Source organism: Chiloscyllium plagiosum, unplaced genomic scaffold (assembly GCF_037043375.1).
Source record: "Chiloscyllium plagiosum isolate Xiang-an unplaced genomic scaffold, Cpla_swu_hap1 HiC_scaffold_5, whole genome shotgun sequence".
NCBI lineage: Eukaryota > Metazoa > Chordata > Chondrichthyes > Orectolobiformes > Hemiscylliidae > Chiloscyllium > Chiloscyllium plagiosum.
Genome location: NW_028270143.1, coordinates 88,280,848 through 88,292,484, shown reverse-complemented (window position 1 = coordinate 88,292,484; position 11,637 = coordinate 88,280,848).

The window sequence follows — 11,637 nt, the reverse complement described above, 5'->3', positions numbered from 1 at the left end:
CCTTATCCTTGTGAGATTTACCTTACAGTCAAAGATAGCGGGCTGACAGTACTGTTGTATTGCCATGCTATTTAGTGCAGATACAAAGCCAGGAGGATTGTCATGGCTGTCAGCAGTCCTCAGTCAGGGCAAGGAGGATAGCCTTCAGTCAGGGGATCCTAACAGAGGAAGGCATCAATAGGGCAGTCCATGATTTGGACATGGTCAGTCACCTGTTTAGATGGTCACAATCAGGATCTTCTCTTCATAAGGGATGAGGAACAAACATCCAGCAGCATAACATCAACCCTGGCTCTTCTTGAATTACTGTGGGCATTTTTCCCTCCTAGAAGAGAGGGAGGCAGATATTAAAGGTGGTGGAAATAGGTAAGTGGTGTCACTCCTGATACAAATGGGAGAGGTGTCCGAAGCGAGTGAGTACACAGAGCAGACATCATGCAGGGTTAGTTCTGTCAGGGTTTGGAAGAGTGACAGCGTGTGATGTAAGATTTTGCAGGAAATAACGGGAATGATGGAGCATGAGCCAGCAGTATTCACTTTGGCAGATCAGTTCCTTTCTCATAGAGAGACATTTTTAATGAAAAGAAAATTAGCAAGTTAACATAAAGTGACGCTATAACTATAGGCAAAATTCTATCACCGAAAGAAGAAATAAGGAGGGACTACATCAAAATATCAAGGAAGGGGCAATAATGCACCCCAGTCCCCAAGGTGCCCATCTATCCTGAAAGGCTCAAAGGTTAAAAACAAAGATTTGAGCTTTCTCAGCACCAAATGAACTATGGGATGGCATGGTAGCTCAGTGGTTTAGCACTGCTGCATCACAGTGCCAAGGACCCGGCTTCAATTCTAGCCTCGGGCGATTGTGTGGAGTTTGCACATTCTCCCTTGTGTCTGCATGGGTTTCCTTTGGGTGCTCCGGTTTCCTCCCACAATTCAAAGATGTACAGATTAGATGAATTGGCCATGCTAAACTGCCCATAGTGTTCAGGGATGTGTAGGTTAGGTTCATTAGTCAGGGGTAAATATAGGGTAGGGGGAATGGGTCTGGGTGAGTTACTCGTCAAAGGGTTCGTTGTGGACCTGTAGGGCCAACAGGCCTGTTCCCACACTCTAGGGATTCTATGATTTTAAACAATTAAACAGTAATGATTAGGAGGCACTGCCCACTAGGGACTATACAACAATGACAATAATAAAAATGGTGGAGAAATAAAGGCAAGACGATATAAAGATCAAATTGAAGGGGGCATAAGGTACTCCCCCTCCAGCATTGCCCACCTATCTCTGAGAACCTCGAGGTTATTGACGGACACCGTGTTCATCATCTTTAAGAACTCATGGGCACGAATGTAACTGTAAAAGATGGGCATGCAATTACTGGGAAACAGGTCTTTTTAAAATCCCCACTAATTTGATCAACCAATTTATTAAACAAATTACAATAAACAAAGCACTGCTGACAAGAGGCAGTGCAACAACATCTAAAATGGAAGGTGGGCAAGAGAGACAGATTTCAATCAAAATAGAGATTGAGGGGAAATAACGCATTCCAACCCCTGCCATACCCATCTTTCTCTGAATGCTTTGAGATTTTTGGTGAACACTGCAGGCTCCTTCTCCAAGGATACCTAGGTCTGAAGGTAGTTTTAGGAGGCAGGTTGGACAGTTGTGGGGAAACAGGTTCTTCTTGTTTTCTTTTTAAAATCACAATCAAATCATCCATGTCTCTCATTAAATGAATAACTTACCAGCATTGGAAACTGGTTCTTGAAATTTTTATCAGCCTGTTCAGAGATATTATTGGGGGCATCTTGTGGTGCAGTGGTAGTGTTGTTACCCCTGGACCAGCAGGCCTGTGTTCAAGTCCTAACTGTCCAGAGGTGTGTAATAACATCTCTGAACAGGTTGATTAAAAAAATAGATTCAGTGGTATTGTTACACATGCAGAAGGTGGGACTTGAACCAAGGCCTCCTGTTCCAAGGTAGAGACCCTACCACAGCACCACAAGGGCCCCTTGACACCTCCTCAGAGCATGCTTATATCTATACTCCACAAATTCAGCATTTGCAACAGTAGCATCAGCCTCCCTGATTTCTCATAATGTCTGCACCTTCTTCTTCAATTCAACTCTGCAACTATAGAAATTTACTGGAGATTGTGCTGTGGTCCATGAACTCACAATGCTGCAGTATGGTGCACCACCTTACTACAATCCCTCTATATCCTTGTTTTGTATATTTAGTTATTTAGAGTTTTTGACCTTAATCAACTTTGCTTGTTTTTTTAACCGGGGAGAAAGTGAGGTCTGCAGATGCTGGAGATCAAAGTTGAAACTTTATTGCTGGAACAGCACAGCAGGTCAGGCAGCATCCAGGGAACAGGAGATTCGACGTTTCGGGCACAGGCCCTTCTTCATTCCTGAAGAAGGGCCTGTGCCCGAAACGTCGAATCTCCTGTTCCCTGGATGCTGCCTGACCTGCTGTGCTGTTCCAGCAATAAAGTTTCAACTTGTTTTTTTAACCCTCAACTAATTATTTGAACTAGTTGAAATGAAGGTAGATTAAATATTTACTTGGAACTTAGCTCCTTCCATTATGTTTCCTTGTGTTGTAACCTTACTTTGTAACTTCCTTCCATACTGAAGAGTCTCCTCTCTGTTTTTAATTTATTGCTGCCAACAATACCTGCTGTTTTTAATTTGACTCAATCTGACTGGGCAGAGTAGGCTTGGTGTAAACTCTGCCTAGTTGCCTTTCAATCAGAATATTGTCATTCAGTTGGAAACGTTAACCAGAAGAAGGCCCCAGTTAATATGACACTGGAGCAAGAACAGGACAACTATTTCACTGCATTGCTATCAGCTGTGCTCCTTTCCCCACAGCTTTCTGATAGACTGAGTTCAATTTGGTCATGTATGCATTACACAGAGATACACCGAGAATGGCTATAACATTAATATTCCACATTAAGATCTGTGGGAATTAACTTTGCACTATATCATTTTGAATTCAGAAGGTTATAAAAATGGTGGGGTGGTAAATATTGAGGTAGATGTCCTTAGATTAGGACAATATTAAACGGGCTGGTCAGATAGGCTGATTAGTCCAAATGAAATTCAGTCTGGATGAAAAGGATGTTGCCAGGGTTGGAGGAGTTGAACTAGAGGAAGAGGTTGAATAGGCTAACGTTGTTTTCACTGAAGCGTAGAGGCTGAGGGGTGACCTTAAAGAGGTTTATAAAATCATGAGGGGCATGGATAGGATAAATATACAAAGTCTCTCCCCTGGTGTGGGGGAGTACAGAACTAGAGGGCATAGGTTTAGGGTGAGAGGGGAAAGATATAAGAGACCTACAGGGCAACTTTTTCACACAGAGGGTGGTACGTGTATGGAATGAGCTGCCAGAGGAAGTGGTGGAGGCTGGTACAATTGCAACATTTAAAAGGCACCTGGATGGGTATATGAATAGGAAGGGTTTGAGGGATATGGGCCGGGTGTTGGCAGGTGGGACTAGTTTGGGTTGGGATATTGGGTCGGACTGAAAGGTCTGTTTCCATGCTGTACATCTCTATGACTATGATTCTGTGTGTGAAAACAAAAGTCTTCTATTTAAAGCCATGGAAGGTCTTGTTACTAATTAGCAAGTACTGCAACTTGAAATTATTGTTATGAGTTAGCACAGTGATACCATACTGTGCACCAAATGTTAGTGTGCCAAGCTACTTCCCTGAAGAGGATTTGGATTAGGTTCAATAAGATTACTGTAAAAGTAACATAGAACAATGTGACCTTCTAACAAATCTTGAAGAGCTACCATTGCCATCAGATCTCCTTTACAACATTACACATCAATAAAATGTATTGTAGATTGTAACATTCTTTGCATTGATTTTTAAATCGGAGTATGCATTTAATGAGAACTGATAAAATGACAAATCGTTTAGATTCGTATCACTGTTAATTTGAATCTTGTGTTTTTTGGAATATTCTATAACACTGTTTTGTCTTATTACTGAAACATTCAAATGCCTGTTTTACATCCAAGTGATGAGCACTAAAACACTGAAATTATGTCAAAATCATTCAGACCTCTTTTGCACAATGGCCCATCATCACTTTGACTTGCCAGGAAACTGAAATTTTACCTCCTCCCCAAGTCAACTGCCCCACCCACCCTACTAAGAGTTCAAGGCGGACACAGAATGTTGAGCTATACATTCCATAGAACATAGAACATTCCAGCACAATACAGGCTCTTCAGCGCCGACCTGTGGAACCAGTTGAAGTCTATCTGTCCTACATTATTCCATTTTAATCCAAATGTTTATCCAATGACCATTTAAATGCCCTTAAAGTTGGTGAGTCTACTATTGTTGCAGGCCGTGCATTCCACGCCCCTACTACTCCCTGAGTAAAGAAACTACCTCTGACATCTGTCCTATATCTATCACCCCTCAATTTAAAGCTATACCCCTTCATGCTAATCATCATCATCTGAGGAAAAAGGCTCTCACTGTCCACTTTATCTAACCCTCTGATTATCTCATATGTCTCAGTTAAGTCACCTCTCAACCTTCTTGGCTCTAACGAAAACAGCTTCAAGTCCCTCAGCCTTTTCTCATAAGACCTTCCCTCCATACCAGGCAACATCCTAGTAAATCTCCTTGGAACCCTTTCCAAAGCTTTCACACCTTTCCTATAATGTGGTGACCAGAACTGTACACAACACTCCAAGTGTGGCCGTACCAGAGTTTGTACAGTTGCAGCATGACCTTGTAGCTCCAAAACTCAATCCTTCTGCTAATAAAACTAACACACCGTAGGCCTTCTTAACAAACCTATCAACTTGGGTGGCAACTTTCAGGGATCTATGTCCATAGACACCGAGATCTCTCTGCTCATCTACACTATCAAGAATTTTACCATTAGCCCAGTACTCTGCATTCCTGTTGCTCCTTCCAAAGCGAATCACCTCACACTTTTTCACATTAAACTCCATTTGCCACCTCTCAGCCCAGCTCTGCAGCTTATCCATGTCCCTCTGTAACCTACCACATTCTTCAGGACTATCCACAACTCCACTGACCTTAGTGTCATCCACAAATTTACTAACCCATCCTTCTATGCCCTCACCCAGGTCATTTATAAAAATGACAAATAGCAGTGGCCCAAAAACAGATCCTTGCGGTACACCACTAGTAACTGAACTACAGGATGAACATTTCCCATCAACCACCACCCTCTGTCTTCTTTCAGCTAGCCAACTTTTAATCCAAACCACTAAATCACCCTCAATCCCATGCCTCCATATTTTGTGCAATAGCCTAGCATGGGGAACCTTAGCAAAGACCTTACTGAAATCCATATTCACCACATCAACCGTTTTGTCCTCATCCACCTGTTTGGTCACCATCTCAAAGAACTCAATAGGTTTGTGAGGCATGACATACCCTTCACAAAACTGTGTTGACTATCCTTAATCAACTTATTCCTCTCTAGATGATTATAAATCCTATCTCTTATAACCTTTTCCAAGACTTTACCCACAACTGAATTAAGGCTTACAGGTCTATAATTACCAGGGTTGCAGGGTTGTCTCTACTTCTCTTCTTGAACAAGGGGACAACATTTGCTATCCTCCAGTCTTCTGGCACTATTCCTGTAGACAATGGCGACATAAAGATCAAAGTCAAAGGCTCTGAAATCTCCTCCCTGGCTTCTAAAAGAATCCTAGATTAGATCCCCATCTGGCCCAGAGGACTTCTCTATTTTCCAGAATTGCTAACACCTCCTCCTTGTGAACCTCAATCCCATCTAGTCTAGTAGCTTGTAACTCAGTATTCTCCTCAACAACTTTGCCTTTTTTCAGTGTGAATACTGATGAAAAATATTCATTTAGTGCTTCCCCTATCTTCTCTGACTCCACGCACAACTTCCCACAACTATCCTTTATTGGCCCTAATCTTACTCTCGTCATTCTTTTATCCCTGATATACCCATAGAAAGCCTTTGTGTTTTCCTTGATCCTATCTGCCAATGTCTTCTCATGTCCCCACCTGGCTCTTCTTAGCTCTCTCTTTAGGACTTTCTTGGCTAATTTGTAACTCTCAAGCCTCCTAAGCCTCTCTTAGCCTTCTTCTTCCACTTGACAAGAGATTTAACTTGTTTAGTAAACCACGGCTCCCTTATTCGACCACTTCCCCCCTACCTGACAGGTACATACTTATCAAGGACATGCAGTCCCTGCAGTATATACCTAACCCTTTCCATCACTAAAGTAAATGTAACTGAATTGTGGTCACTATTGACAAAGTGCTCACCTACCTCCAAATCTAATACCTGGCCAGGTCCATTACCCAGTACTAAATCCAATTTGGCCTTACCCCTTGTTGGCCCTTGCAGGAAACCTCCTGCACACATTGGACAAAAACTGACACAACTAAAGTACTCGAACTATAGTATTTCCAGTCAATATTGGAAAGTTAAAGTCCCCCATAATAACTACCTTTGTTACTCTCGCTCCGATCCAGAATTACCTTTGTTATATTTTCCTCTACATCTCTGGAACTATTCGGAGGCCTGTTTCCTCTCCTTTCCTGTTTCTAACCTCAGCCCCTACCACCTCAGTGGATGAGGTAGTCCTTTCTGCCACCTTAATACTGTCCTTGACTAACAATGCCACACTTCCCCCTCTTTTACCATTTTCATTGTTCTTACTGAAATATCTAAATCCCAGAACCTGCAACAACTATTCCTGTCCCTGCTCTATCCATGTCTCCGAAATGGCCACAACATCGAAGTTCCTGGTACCAACCCATGCTGCAAGTTCACCCACCTTATTCCGGATGCTACTGGAGTTGAAGTAGACACACTGTAAACCACTTTCCTTCGTGCCGATGAACTCTTGCAACCTTGAAACCTCATTTCTGACCTCACTACTCTTAACCTCCTGGACACTGGAACTACAATTTAGGTTCCCATCCACCTGCTGAATTAGATTAAACCCTCCCGAAGAGCATTAGCAAATTTCCACTCTGGCTCAGGTGTGGGACATCCTGTTTGAAGAGGTTCCACCTACCCAAGAATGAGCCCCAATTATCCAGTATCCGAAACCCTCCCCCCTGCACGATCCCTGTAGCTACATGTTCAATCCCTCCCTCTCCCTATTCCTCGCCTTGCTGGCACATGGCATGGCAACAAACCAGAGATAACAACTCTGTTTGTTTGAGCACTAAGTTTCCACCCTAGCTCCCTGGATTTTTACCTTAAATTCCCATCTCTTTTCCTACCTATGTCGTTATGACTTGGGGCTACTCCCTCTCCCCTTCAAGGATCCCAAAAACATAATCTGAGACATCACAAACCCTGGCACCTGGGAAGCAACACACCAACCGTGAGTCACTTGGTAAAATGTTCCAGTCGTGCACCTCCAACAGCTACTTCCTGATTTCTGCATTCAACCATGCAATACATGATGGGGGGAGTGTTCCATCTACTTCACTTAAGAAAAGTGACAGCTGTTCTGCTCTCTGTTATTTCGACAACAGAATCTAGCCCAGTTTTATTGGGGCACAATTCGAATTTCTAAGCACTAAAATGGTCTAGATTTTCTGGTCAGTGGTGAAGCAGTAGTGCTGACTGCTGATCTGAAATTAAGCTTCTCACAAAGCTCATAGGTTTTTCCCCTTTCTTGAAGGTCATTTAAATCTGATGCTAAATTAAGGGAATATTTTTGTTTTTTTTTCATTCATAGGATGTGGGCATCACTGACTAGACCATTAGAGCCACCAACATTGCTGTGGGTCTGGAGTAACCTGGAGGCCAGATCAATTAAAGGCAGCAATCTCTTTATCTAAAGGACATTAGTGAACCAGATGCTTTTTTTCCTGACAATTGAGTCATTTAATTCCAGAATTTATTTTAGTTTGAATTCAAATTCTACCTCTGTCATGGCGGAATTCAAACCCAGATCCTCAAAACATTACTCTTGTCTCTGGATTAATTGTCTAGCAATAGTATCGCCTCCCCAACAATGTAACAACAGAGAAATCATCAAATAGGTAAAGAGCCAATCATGTTGAAGTTTTGACACATGCCAACCAGGTAGTTAAAAACACTCAGTAAGAAATTATTATGATTGAAGATAGAAACTAAAATCAACAAGTTGTAAAAAAGAAAAAGAATTCTGTGGACTTCTTTTACCTTTATTGCTTTCCACAAATGTAAAATTAGTTTCTCAGGACCACTGAAAAGTTTTAGCAGAAATTATTAAATTAGTACATCATTAAAAAAAACTTGTGTTAATATTGCAAGAGTTTTTTAAAATACCAATGCGTCCCAAACTTTCTCTCACCGTGACCCTATTTGAGGTGAGGTATTGTCATGACCCCACCGTGACAGTGGGGGTTGGATGGTAATTCTGAGTGATCGGTCAAAACGTGTAGCGCTGGAAACTCTTTATCAGGAAGAACGTATATGCTTGAAACGTCGACTCTCCTGCTCCTTGGATGCTGCCTGACCAGTGTGCTTTTCCAGCACCACACCTTTTGACTCTGATCTCCAGCATCTGCAGTGCTCACTTTCTCCTGTTCTGAACGAGAGGCCTATTATAGCTCCATCAGAGCATCATGGCAGCATTGTTGCTTTAAAGCTTGTGACTGCAAATTTTCAGCTGATGCCTTTGCTAGGAATCCTGACCCCTACTTTGGGCAGTCCTGTTTTACAATGAGACTTGGATTTCCTATCGACTGCACACTGGGTTGCTTCAACAGAGCACTCTCCGGAGAACAAGACTGCCAGCAGTTCCTTTTGGATTTCTGTATTATTATATGCATGTGCAGACTCCCAAAGTCATTGTCAATTTCAATGGCTTGGTGATGAAAAATACAGATAGGTTCACCAGCATTACTGCTGCAAAACCCAGGTTAATGTGTGTTGTGAAAGTTTATAAGACAAAGAGGTTTTCCAGAATTGGATAATAGTCTCATGATTAACTGTGCTTGAATGATTTCCTGTTCAATAGACTCCAATATATCTCTCAGTATAACAATTAAACCAACAAAGTCTAGAACTTGCAGAGTTTTACTTCTACCTTTTTCCAAAACTGGAACAGCATTATCTACTTTTCAATTATCTGCGAGTATCCTTGTCTTTAATGAGCTGCAACACCAACTCCACACCAACTCTGCTTTTGCTCACTGGATTCATTCTTTCTAATATTGTTGCCTAATAATATTTAGGTTTTCCTAGTTCTGATCCATTTCATTACCACATCCCTGTTTTCTCAATAAGTGTGCTGCATCACTGAGGCTTTGGACAAGCAGAAGCAGCATTGAAGATTTTCTATCATGAGAAATGTTATTTAAAAAAACACAATTACCTAGGAACCTCGATGATCTGGCATTCGATTAGCCGAATATCGGATTATCTGGCAAGATTGCAAGGTCCCGATGCTTGAGAAAACTATGTTATCCGGCATTCGATTATCTGGAATTCGATTAACCGAACAAAATACTCCCTGTCCGCATCCTTTGGTTAATCAAGGTTCCTCTGTATTGGTTTGTTTTCCTGTTACTACACCACTCCTTAAGGACATGAAGATTTTAAAGATGTTAACGTTTCAACTTTATATTGCACATGTTCATTTTCGGTCTACATTTGACCTTAAAAGTATTTAATGTGGCAGATGTTTTATCCTCTGTGACTTTTCTTGCAATTTTTTGTCCCAGTTTCAACTTCTTCATGTTTAAATCAGTTTTACTGATAAGTGATACATGCATTTTATTCTTTCCTACTCCTATGCATGTCTATCAGGGAACACTTATCATTTGCTCAAGTATTATCCTATCTCTACAGCTTCCATTCTCTGGCTTTTGTTACCAAAAATTAGATTTAGTGTGTCTGTTTGCTTAGTCCCCAGCTCTGTTTAAAAACAGTTTTGTACACACAACAGGCACTTATTGTTTTAAAGCTCCTTTCCCCAATTAGTTATGGTAAGAAGTGAAAAAAAATTAACAGATGGGCGAGACATGATGCCACTATATCTGGTGCTACAGAAATGCAACGCATTTCTGACTGCGTTTGGTTTGGTCTGTGTGGTGCTCTGTTCTTGGAAAGCTCTAGCATGGATGTGTCAACTATACATCAGATGTTTCCCACCTGGCCAGAACAACATGTCAAATTGTTAATCCACCTTTGAAGATCAGGCTGTACTGGGCCAGTTAACATATGCAACACACATTCACAAAAAGGATCTTCCTACAGCTACAAGAATGACCTCCACTCTTCAGACTAGAGTTATTTAAAAGGTGAGCCATTCATCTTGTCGGTAAAGTGAAAATAAAAACAGAAAGTGCTAGAGAAATTCAACAGGTCTGGCAGCATCTGTGGAGAAAGAAACAGAGTTAACCTTTGAGATTGATTTGACACTTCTTTGGAACTGAAAGGAGTTGAAAAGTGGTAATTTTTATGCTGCAGTCAGAGGTTGAGGAGGAGTGAGTGGAACAGATTGTGAGGTTGCCTAAATACATTCACATCATCAACTTTTACTACTCTTCTGATTTTCTTCTGGGTAATCCAAGATGGAGGAAGGGAAAAATTTCTGGCTGTAAGAGCTGCTCCTTTTTTTGAGGTATTCCAGGAGCAGCAATTACTGTTTTATATGCTGTTGCATTGTTTTGGAACTTTGGGGGAAAAAAAAGTCAAAACAACAGCAGTTTAAAAGGGAGAAGAGCAGATAAAGGAGGCACATGGTGAGGACAGTGCAGAAGAGAGAGAGAGAGAGAGAACCTGCACAGTTACAGCCTTTGCTGTTTGAAGTCGTGTATCGCTGGACATTGGAGTGCATCTGGGAAAATTAACAAACAGTGAAATTCACAACTAATCTTGGAGGAACTGTTGGGTGAAGTTCACAGCACAGAATCAGATAATTGTTGTTTTAAGTTTGTCCAAGAGAAAGGCTGCAGTAGTGAGTATAGTGGGTTCTTTCTTGATTATATGTTTTTGGAGATAAGTCTCTTGATTAAACTTAAAATATAAGCCATAGCTATTAATTTAACCTGGGGCAGTGTTTGTCGAGGAATAAGACGGTGTTATTTTCTGGGTCTGTAGATTGTGAAGGAGCTAAAATGGTCTTTGAAGTGATATGTACTTCTTGTCAGATATGGGAGTTTAACGAGAGTTTAAGGGTTACTGTGGATCATTTCTGCCATAAATGCTGTTGGATGCGAATCTTATCAGATCGAGTGGATCGGTTGGAGAGACAGATAGAAGCGATGAGGAATTTGCAACAGCAACAGTATGTGATGGATGGCAGTTATAGAAAGGGGGGAAAGTCTCAGATACAGTCACATAGATGGGTTAAATCCAGGAAGGGTGAGAGAGGTTGGCACCTAGGGCAGGAGTCTTTTGTGGATATATCCATTTCAAACAGGTTTGCTGTTTTGGAAAATGTAGGGGGTGATGGATTCTCAGGGGGAACATTGCACAAACAGCCAAGTTTCTGGTATTGAGACTGGCTCTAATGCAACGAGGGGTACGTCGGTTTCCAAGGGATCAATTGTGTTAGGGGATTCTGTAGTCAGAGGTACAGACAGACGTGGCCAGCAGAGAAAAAGCAGAATGGTGTGTTGTTTC